The sequence below is a fragment of the Biomphalaria glabrata genome, chromosome 16 (assembly GCF_947242115.1).
Source record: "Biomphalaria glabrata chromosome 16, xgBioGlab47.1, whole genome shotgun sequence".
NCBI classification, from domain to species: Eukaryota; Metazoa; Mollusca; class Gastropoda; family Planorbidae; genus Biomphalaria; species Biomphalaria glabrata.
Genome location: NC_074726.1, coordinates 16,970,323 through 16,981,451, shown reverse-complemented (window position 1 = coordinate 16,981,451; position 11,129 = coordinate 16,970,323).

The following is an 11,129-nucleotide window of genomic DNA, read 5'->3' as shown; positions in this document are numbered from 1 at the left end:
ATTTTAGCAGCTAGTTGACCAGAAAAAAACATCTTTAACTATTATTTATATTTGTTGTAAACATTTCTAGTACATTTTATAAATATATTCGACTTAGTGATACTAAAAATACACAGAAAATCGGTCTTCTTTGTTAGCATATTGTAACATTGCCTCCCATACATTTATGTAATTGTTTTAGAATTGGTGTATTTTTATGAAAAAATCGCTTACATAATTAATTTTATAAATTAAACGGTTTGGTTTTAGAAAACCAAAAGTAGCCGTTGCACCTAAACTTTTCAAGCCGCATTTAATGGTGAAATAAATTTTTCATATCTCTTCTAGTTTTCGAGATCTGAGTGTGACAGACGGACAATTTGCACAAACCTAATAGCGGCTTTTCCCCTTACGGGGGCCGCTAAAAAAACGATAATAGCTCCTTTATTCAATTTATCGAGAGATTATTTTAGTCTTAATCACAAATGAATGTTAGATTTAAAAGGAAATGGAACATTTTTTTACACCGCCCCCTCCCTTTCCCCAAGAAACTTTAAAATTTCAATAATAGGCTTTAAGCTCTAGACTTAGAAGACGTTGCGCAAAATGTTTCTTAATATTAATATATTAAACTTTTGAATAACTAATGCCTATATGCATCACTATCCGAAGTCGTATAAGTCCTTTTAAGATAAATATTTTCTCGTTCTTTAGCCAAATTAAATTTCCTTCTTTTTTTTTTTACTTTGAAAAATTATAACGGTCAAACTAGAGTGTGGCCAATGAGCTGGTAAATCTTTTCCCATCGATATACTGTCAACTGTCAAGATAAATATTTTCTCATTCTCTAGCCAAATTAAATTTATTTCTTGTTTTACTTTGAAAAATTATAACGGTCAAATTTGACTTTTCTCAATGAGGCCAACGACTTAGCAACCTTTTCCCAAATTGTCAAATTCGGAGATTCATGTCTAGGTTTTTTAGCAAACCCATTCAGTTTCCACGACGGCACGAGTTGGATAGATGCATTGTACAAATAATTACTTAATAGTGAATAAAATTAATGTTTAAATAATTTTTCAAGTCACAACTGTGACACATCACCACACTTCATCCTGTGCGACATATCACCACACCTCATCCTGTGCGACATATCACCACACCTCATCCTGTGTAACATATCACCACACCTCATCCTGTGCGACATATCACCACACCTCACCCTGTGTGACATATCACCTCTCCTCACTCTTTGTGACATATCACCATACCTCACCCTGTGTGACATATCACCACACCTCACCCTGTGTGACATATTACCACACTTCACCCTGTGTGACATATCACCACACCTCAACCTGTGTGACATATCACCCCACCTCACCCTGTGTGACATGTCACCACACCTCACCCTGTGTGACATGTCACCACACCTCACCCTGTGTGACATATCACCACACCTCACCCTGTGTGACATATCACCACACTTCACCCTGTGTGACATATCACCCCAACTCACCCTGTGTGACATATCACCCCACCTCACCCTGTGTGACATGTCACCACACCTCACCCTGTGTGACATATCACCACACCTCACCCTGTGTGACATATCACCACACCTCACCCTGTGTGACATATCACCACACCTCACCCTGTGTGATATATCACCACACTTCACCCTGTGTGACATATCACCACACCTCACCCTGTGTGACATATCACCACACTTCAGCCTGTGCGACATATCACCACACCTCATCCTGTGTAACATATCACCACACCTCATCCTGTGTGACATATCACCACACCTCACCCTGTGTGACATATCACCTCTCCTCACCCTTTGTGACATATCACCACACCTCACCCTGTGTGACATATCACCACACCTCACCCTGTATGACATATCACCACACCTCACCCAGTGTGACATATCACACCTCACCCTGTGTGACATATCACCTCACCTGACCCTGTATGACATTTCAACACACCTCACTCTGTGTGACATGTCACCACACCTCACTCTGTATGTCATATCACCACACCTCACCCTGTGTGACAACTTGCCCCGCAACAATTTTCAGATCAATTAAATTAAAATCTTTTCATTGAGTTGAGCTTTAAGGAAAAAAAAGCAATTTCAATGCAAAGAGGCATGAACTCGTCTAAAGTTGAGAAATTATTTCAATAATATAAAAGTTGAATGACAAAATGGCAACGCGATAATATACACAATGTAGGCTAATCTGGTAGCATCTTAAATGTAGTTTTGCATTTGAATAGCGCATTAAATAATGTATGTACAACCTTTGTGACATGCGCCTGTGACCCTTAGCCCTACCTCACCCCCTGTATCGTATTTCTCATGAGTAAGCTTGTTTTTAACATTTTTTGAAGGTTTGAAATAGCCAAATGTTTTCTCTCATAAGGTAATTTTATATAAAAAAATATTTTAGCTTCAGGTAATTGAAGAGTAAAAAAAAATGTAGTAAATAACACTTGTGTTTTAATTCCCCAGAAACTCATCTGACACCATTGACTATTGAGTGTATCCATGAGACTTCGTCAACAACGTCACTATGGCCATCGACACACTTGATTCTGTTTACAACACTTTTATGTTGTTTACTTTTCAAGTCACATATTAGTTATTAATAAATGATTTACATGTCGCGTTGAACTATTTGCAAAACATTGTAAATACTTGTAAGTGTAAATACATTCGTTTTTTTTTAAAATGTTCATAGAAAATATGTGCAGTGATGGAGGGTTCAAATGTGATTTAATATTCAGACTCCAAGAAAATTAAGGCTTCAATATTTTTGATAAGTAATAATTTGTTCTTATTAGGATAATTTAAAGACACTAAGGCAGCTCTAAAACGTCTTGTCAAATTAAAAAAAAAACTCCCCCCCAAACCCCTCCCACCCCCCCAGAAAACTCAGCAGACAACTGTAGAGTGAATATATAATGTTATCTCTAAGAATAACAATTTATGATTATAATAAGGCTTGTCTTTGAGTCCGAAGATTAATGAGGAGTGCAGTATTTCCCGTGGCAACACAGCCCCAGCTGTGACCTTCATAATTTGAAGGATAACCATTGTCCACCGGTGGTCGATTAAGATTTCCTTTTCGTCGTCTGCGTCTGTCATTGGCAGCGGATTTTCTTTTGGTCTCAAATGTGTATCCCGCGGCCTTTGTGAGTGACCTCCAGCTGTCTCGTTCTGAAGCCGCATGCAACCAGGTGCTCTCTTCTATGTCAGCTAAGGCAAGTTGGCGTCTTGTTACGTCGACCATCTTTAAGCTCACCAAAAAAGGACTGCTTTCGGCATACGTTCGTCCCCCATACGAGATACGTACCCTGCCTAGCGTAGCTGTTGGACCATAAGAAGTCCCTCTATACTGTCCATATCGGCGTTCGCAAGGATAACGCCGATTATCCGGATTTATTGAGAACGGGGTCTGTCCGAATACTTTACCGTTCGGATAACCAAATGCGGAATATTATAAACGGTCCATTGTGATAAAGAAAATTCATATCGTGCCGTACGTAAACATAATCACCGCAGAATTTGTTTTCTGTAAATTCTCTAAGTTTTTCAGTGACGTTCAAAGCAGAGCAGTGACGTTTGGTGGAAGGTACTAGATTTCTAGTCTGGATATTTGACATTCCGGAAGACTGACGTCCGGATAAACGACGTTCTACTGTTATCCAAGAAAATGTAATCAACAATAGTCTCATTAAAAGGAGAAGATAACTTAATATACTATGATAATGAATCTAAAGCAACCATTCTAAAAAGATCAGCATCCGCAGCACCAGGAAACAAAGATAAAATGCTTAATTTAAACCAAGACGAAATCATAGCAGCTAAACATAGACAATTAAATGGCTAAACATTAGAAATTGGCTTATTTAAAAACCTAGGGTCAAACATAACAAAAAAAAAAGGAAGATCAACAAGGTTACAAAGACAGTTTGTGTGGAAACACAAACTTAAAATCGGCCCCCGAAGTGGTCCACCCAGGCAGGCTTCAATATTTTCAGAAAGAACATCCAAATGAAATTATATCAAAGACAAATGAGAGATAAAAATGGAGAAAGAAGGTTGACAGATCTTGTGTAGTGCCCCAATGGTGCTGCAGATCAAAGGATAGGTGCAAGTGAATGCAAAGTTAGATGTGAACCTGGCCTAATTAGTTCCCCCTTCAGACCTTGTGGTCTATAGGGCAGATGATGTAAAGTTCATCTGTTTTTGTGGCCTACGGTTAACGAGGGTATCATGTAGCCAGCACAACGACCAAACGTCTTAACTTTTCCCCAACTAATGTCAGGTACCAATTAAAGCTACGTAGACTCAGAGGCGCCCAAGGATTCCGAAATTAAAAATCCCAGTCTTCACCAGGATTCGAACCCGGGACCCTCGGTTCGGAAACTATGCTTTACCAAGCCTCTCCTGGTCTTTATATAATGTAATTGTTCTGAATATGCTTAATCTTTCATTGGAATTCTTTAATTATATATTTTAAATGATGTTCAAGAAAATGGAGTTTATAAGATTACTATTCGTTCTAAATTAGGTCTAACTTAAAATGCATACTAATTAGCCGTGAACCAAACCGGAAAATATGGAAGAGTAGCTTAAGCTTCCAAGTAAAATTAAAGCTGTATTCTTCGCTAGTGTTCTCTTTACTCATATATGGTTGTAAAAGTTGGACAATGAAAGCTAGACAGAAAAAAGAATTCAAGCCTTTGATAGTAAATTATAGATAAATGCAAGATATCAGATGTCAGGAAATGAAGACAAATAAGTTTTTACTGTTACAAGTCAGCTCTTTGGCTGGTAGAAAGAAGAAATTCCTCAATACTGTAAAGAGGCGAAAGCCAAGCTGGTTTGGTCATAGTGTAAGACATGGCTCACTGTCAAAAGTCATCATTCAACGTAAATGGAAGAAGCATGAAGTAAAAAATTGGCCTCTCTCTTGATTTTCTACGAAGAACAGCTGCTGACCGGGAAAAATGGAGGGATTTGGTTACGTGAACTGTTCCAGCACCCTTACGGCGAAAGAGAAGAGGGACAGATGAATGCAAAATACGAGAAAAAGAGATTCAAAAACTATTAGCCTACATAAAACCAAATAAAGCATCTGGACCGGATAGTATTTCAGTTAGATAACTCTAAGCAACGAGCTGTTCAAAATACTTTATCAGACAACCTTTGATCAAGGTAGAGAACTGATGAACTGGAAAGAAGATCTCTTATTTAAAAAAGGTGATAAATCTGATCTAGAAAATTGCAGACCAGTATCACTCATCAGCATCACATGTAAAATACTAGAACACATATGTTTGGACTATCATAAACCACTTACAGCAGGCATGTCAAACACGGCGTTCGGGGGCCGCATGCGACCCGCGACCACCTTGCATGCGGCCCGCTTGGCCACCTCAAAAATTATCAAAATAATGTTAAACTATTACGCTGGAAAATAAAAGATGACAATCTACTTATATTGAAAAATAGCATTTGTTAAAATGAACAACGATATTGAATCCGCAGTGAAAGCCAGCTACATTTTTCAAACTTAATTGCAAGCCATAGCAAATCATTTAGTGAAAAGGGATTTTATGAAGGAGTGTATCGTTAAGGCTGCCGAAGTAATTTGTTCAAAGAAATAGCGTTAACTAGGAACACTGAGGCAGAGAGAATAAATGACATGTTAATCAGCTCGCATGAACAATTAAAGAACAAAATAGATTTTGAATTATTTTCATTGGCTCTCGATGAGTCAACTGATGTAACGGGTGTAGCACAGTTGGCTATATTTATAAGGGCCTGTGACAGGAATTTTGAGATACATGAGAAACTACTTTTTCTATGCATAACGGCACAACAAGCGAGGATGTTTTTGAGAAATAACAGGTGATATTGCAGTACAATTTACCTTTGGTAAAGCTAGCTAGTCTAACAACGGATGGCGCACTAACCATTATGAAATGGTTTTGGTGCAAAGCTACTTTTAAAAATAAGAGAGACTAATGCGCATTTTAAATTTGATCATTTTCAGTGCATCGTTCACCAAGAAACATAACGCACAAAGCCATTACAGTTACAACATGTCATAAGACTGGTTTCAGTCACTATCAATTTTATTCGTGCCCATGGCTTTAATCATCGCCAATTTTCAATGTTTCTGAATGACATTGGACACGAATTTGCTGGCTCTCCTGTCATAAAGAATTGAAGAGATTTGTTGTACTGCCTGAAGAAATTGTATTATTTCTGAACATGTAAGGTGAACCTGTTGAACATTTCTATACTGACGAATGGGTTCAGGATTTGGCATTTGCAATTGATCTCACTGATCACCTGCAAGACTTGAATTTGAAACCTCAAAGTTAAGACTAAATTGTCACCACTGCGTGTGATCATATGAAGTGCTTTCAAGCAAAATTACGACTGTGGATAAACCAAATATGAAGAGAAAATCTTGTTCACTTCTCAACGTGTCAGGAACTAAAAAGCTACAAAAGATACAGCTACAACATTTGGTAAATATGTCTTACACCTGGAATCGTTAGTAGATGCTTCCATTGGCCGTTTTCATGACTTCGTTTCATACGAGCAAGAATTTTCGTTGTTTTTATAACCACTTTCATTTGCTTCTGAAAATGCTGCTGGCAACTAGAGCTGATAGAATTGTAGTCAAATTCTTTGTTGAAAGCGAAGTATAAAGAAGTGGGTGCGCCAAAATTTAGTTATTTACCTAATCTGTACGTTGAATTGCAGAAAATTGCAGCCAGAATTCTAGCTATTTTTGCAAGCACTGATCTCATTGAGCAGTTCTTTTATATAATGAAAACTACAAATCACCGCACCGTTCGAAATTATCGGATCAAAATTTGTCGTCAGTGATGTTAGTGTCAGTGGCAAACAAACTTCCACCCGATATTTATAATTTATTTATAAAGCGCTGTTAACAAACAAAATGTAGGCTCAAGGCGCTGTAATAACATTACAAACACAAACACTACTGTGTGTATCTAAAACTAATCTAAGAAAGTTTTTTAACAAGTAGGTCTTAATGTTCTTCTTAAAAGTGGTGTAGCATGTTGTCTGTCTGAGATCATTGGGGAGTGAGTTCCAAACCTTTGGTCCGTGCACTGAAAAAGCCCGCAGACCGTAGCTTTTGATGGGGGAAACGTGGCACCACTAAAAGCGTTGAGTCCATTGATAGCAGGGCTCTCTGGAGGACATATGGAGTAATCAGTTCGCTAAGGTACAAGGGCATCTCATTGTTATATATACACTGATGACAAAGTGTGGCGACCTTGTAATCGATTCTCGCTTTCACGGGAAGCCAATGGAGCGTGCGCAAGAGCATAGTAGCAGAATCTTGTCTTGTTTTTCTAAGTACTATTCGTGCGGCGTTGTTCTGTATACGTTGCAGCTTGGCTATTTTGTCATCAGGTATACCTGCTAGCACGGCGTTACAGTAGTCATAGCGGGAGAGTATGAATGCCACAGCTAGCGTTTTTGTTGACTCCGTTGTTAAATATGGTCGGATCTGGCCTAATCTACGCAGCTGCAGATAGAGACCCTTGCAGAGCTGACTTATGTGTGGGTCGAAAGATAGTGTTGAGTCGAAGAAAACTCCAAGATTCCACACTACATGGACATAAGGAAGCTGGCAGTTCGTGATATAAAGAGAATCTGTGTTTTCAACTTTTGAGACGTTGTTCCGAATGCCAATATTAATTATTTCTGTCTTATCTTCGTTCATCTTGAGCTAATTTTCAACCATCCAATTGCTCACCCTTGCAACGGTACTACTCATTTTCTCTACCCGATGCGACACCTCTGAGGGTACTGAGGAATCCTATAAATGTGAGTCATCGGCAAAGAAATGGTATAGGATGCCGGTTGGCCGTATGATACCGCTGAGTGGATATGTATACATAGTGAACAGTACTGGGCCTGTGGTACTCCGTACTTCAAGAGTAAACTTATTGATTCTGTTCCGTTAACAACAACACTTTGGGTGCGTTCAGTCACGTAGGATCCAAGCCATTTTAGGACGATTCCTGCTAAACCAAAAGTGGCAGAGAATCTGGCCATCATAATTTCATGGTCTAGCGTATCAAAGACTGCGGACAAGTCCAGCATTGAAAGAATTGATATGTTACCGATGTCGGAATTGTGAAGTGTTAATAAACTTGTATTCCAGAAAGATGTCAAGCATCAGGACAAGAAAAAAACAAGATTACAAAGACAGTTTGTGTGGAAACACAAAAAATCAACACTTAAGTCTAGATTTAGATCTAGAAATTGAAATTTTAGATCTTGATCTAGTTTATATAATTCTTAACTAGACCTAGAAATTCTAGATCTAGAATGATTTAAATTAGAATATAAATCTAGATTTGTAAAAAAATATATCTAGATCTAGTGTTAAAAATCTAGATTTAGTGTAAAAAAATCTAAATCTAGTGCAAAAAATCTAGATTAGAAAAAATCCTTTAGCCTACGTCACACAGCCTAGTTAGACTAAAAAATGTTTTCATGTTTAAGGGCGCCGTTAGGGCTGAGTCTGGGTTCAGTTAGGGGGCCCAGATGAAGCCCTGGTGGATCCCTCATGGGGCCATTATGGGGGCAAACATTGAGGGGCCTGAAAGGGCTAAACACAAGGGCCCCATTTGGGGGATGAACGTTGGCCCTAATGGGCGCCCTTAGGGCTGAGTCTGGGCTCAGTTAGGGCACTCAGATGAAGCCCTGGTGGATCCCTCATGCGGCCATTATGGGGGCAAACATTGAGGGGCCTGAAAGAGCTAAACACATGGGCCCCATTTGGGGGATGAACGTTGGCCCAAATGGCCCCCCTTAGGGCTGAGTCTGGGTTCAGTTAGGGGTCCAGATAAAGCCCTAATGGATCTCTCATGTCGTGACGTTAAAGGAAAAAATACACGACGTCACACGGCCTATTATATAGTTAGACTAAAAATGTCTTTATTAACACGAGTGAGGGAGAGATAACGAGGGTACATACATATGGGGGAAACTGAGTTATTATAGTATGTCATTTAAAGATGTATGACATATATGTATATATATATATATCAGGATAAAATCCTCATTTTTTGTGCGTTTGTCTGTCAGTTCGTCTGTTTATATCGAAGACTAAAAGTTATTGAAATCTGGTTAACCTTTAATTTTCCTTCCAAAACATAGAAATAGTTTTAAGTATCTATTATAGATTGTTCCGGATGTTTATATATACATATATATATATATATATATATATATATATAAAGAGAGAGAGAGAGAGAAAGAGAGAGAGAGAGAGAGAAAGAGAGAGAGAATCTCAGATAAATCAAATACCGTTAATTAAATTTTTGGGATGAACTAGTATAAAAATTATACGTACCATAGCCTTTTGGAGAGACTTTCATACCATACTTTGGTGTTAGGAATTTGTTTTCCTTAAAAATCCGGAACTTAATATTAAGATAAAATTTGATTTTGTAACGTTTAAGCTAGAAATTTAAATGTAGTGTAAGATAGAAGTGCGATTTTAAATAAACAGAGTTAAAATATTTTTCAAAAAAAATCCGGAACAGCCAATTTTTTTAAATGAGAAGAAGATTATTTGTTTATTTATTAGAAAAGGGATTTCAAACAGTTATTTGATTTTTCTAATAAAATTCGGAACAATTTTGGCGACGATTTGTAAGATTATTAATGTTATGTATGTCTTTTCCCCTTACGGGGGACACTAAAAATTGATTTTCAATAATCGTTTCTAGTAAATTGCTTTCTTATTTAAAAATCCTGAACAACCTATTGTCAATACTTTTGAAAAAAAAGTCATTTGACATACATTTGTTTTAAGTTGAAAATATGGATCGATTTGATATCGATAATTAAACTATAGTAACAGATTGTCAAAGAATATAAGTGTAATGTAAGTCAATGATGTGATTTCAAAGAATCATTTCACATAATTTATTTTTTACATAACAATTTCCGGAACAACTTTATAGTTAATGAAATATTATAAGTCAGTAAAGATATTTTCATTTAGCATTTATATGCTATTTACATAAAAAAAAAAACGGAACAACATATGATTGATCAGGTGTTTTCAACGTTTAAGCAATGAAATTAAATATAATATTGTTACGTATTTCTGAATCTTCTGGCTAGATGTACTAGTAGGCACACAAATAAAAACACAGCAAAGAACTTGACGACTAAACTTTCAGTTTCATATAACTTTAATGACTATTAACTCTAACATTACTGTAACATGTAGCGTAGAAGACTGTACAATATCTGTCAGTTTACAGTTAGCTATACTTCGTTGCACTGCATCTCTTCACTTCGTTGCAATTCCTCTCTTCTCAACTTGCATCGAGCCGTATTCCACAGAACAGACCAACGACACACTTCCCAGTGTCGCTCCAGGTCTCCCAAAGCTGAACCAAGTCGTACTCAAGTCTACCGAATCAGAGCCGCACACGTCTTACATCGACAGTATCGACTGTAACGGCTCAAGTCCACTGTAGTTCGCTGTATAGACTTTAACGACAGTAGTCCACTCCAGTTAACTCTACCCTAGTTAACTTGCATCGAGTCGTACACATTTCTCTTCCACAGAGCCGCACACGTCTTACATCGTCTGTATCGACTGTAACGGCTCACTCACGACTCCATACGACTGACTTTCACATTAACTCTCTGGCTTATATAGAGTCCCTAATCGCTTGTCCAAAGTTGCACAAACACGGCTAGTATCCTCTGGAATAACACGTGAGGAAACGTCACATCCTGTCTTTGTTTATACATGTAGATTCAAGAAAACATCGGCTGCAGTGTCATCTTGCCGGGGTCACAAGTTGTGACCTCTATCTGTCACTGGACATTGCTAGTACCTTCTGGAATAACACGTAAGGACACGTCACATCCTGTCTTTGTTGATACATGTACATTCCAAAGAACAACCGCCGTTGTGTTATCTCGACGGGGTCATACATTGACCTCTACCTATCCCTGTCATTTGTAACAATATAAATTAGAAGAGCAAACAGACACTCGTTGTCATTGATTTGTTTTCACAAAACCATTCGGAACAATCTATTAT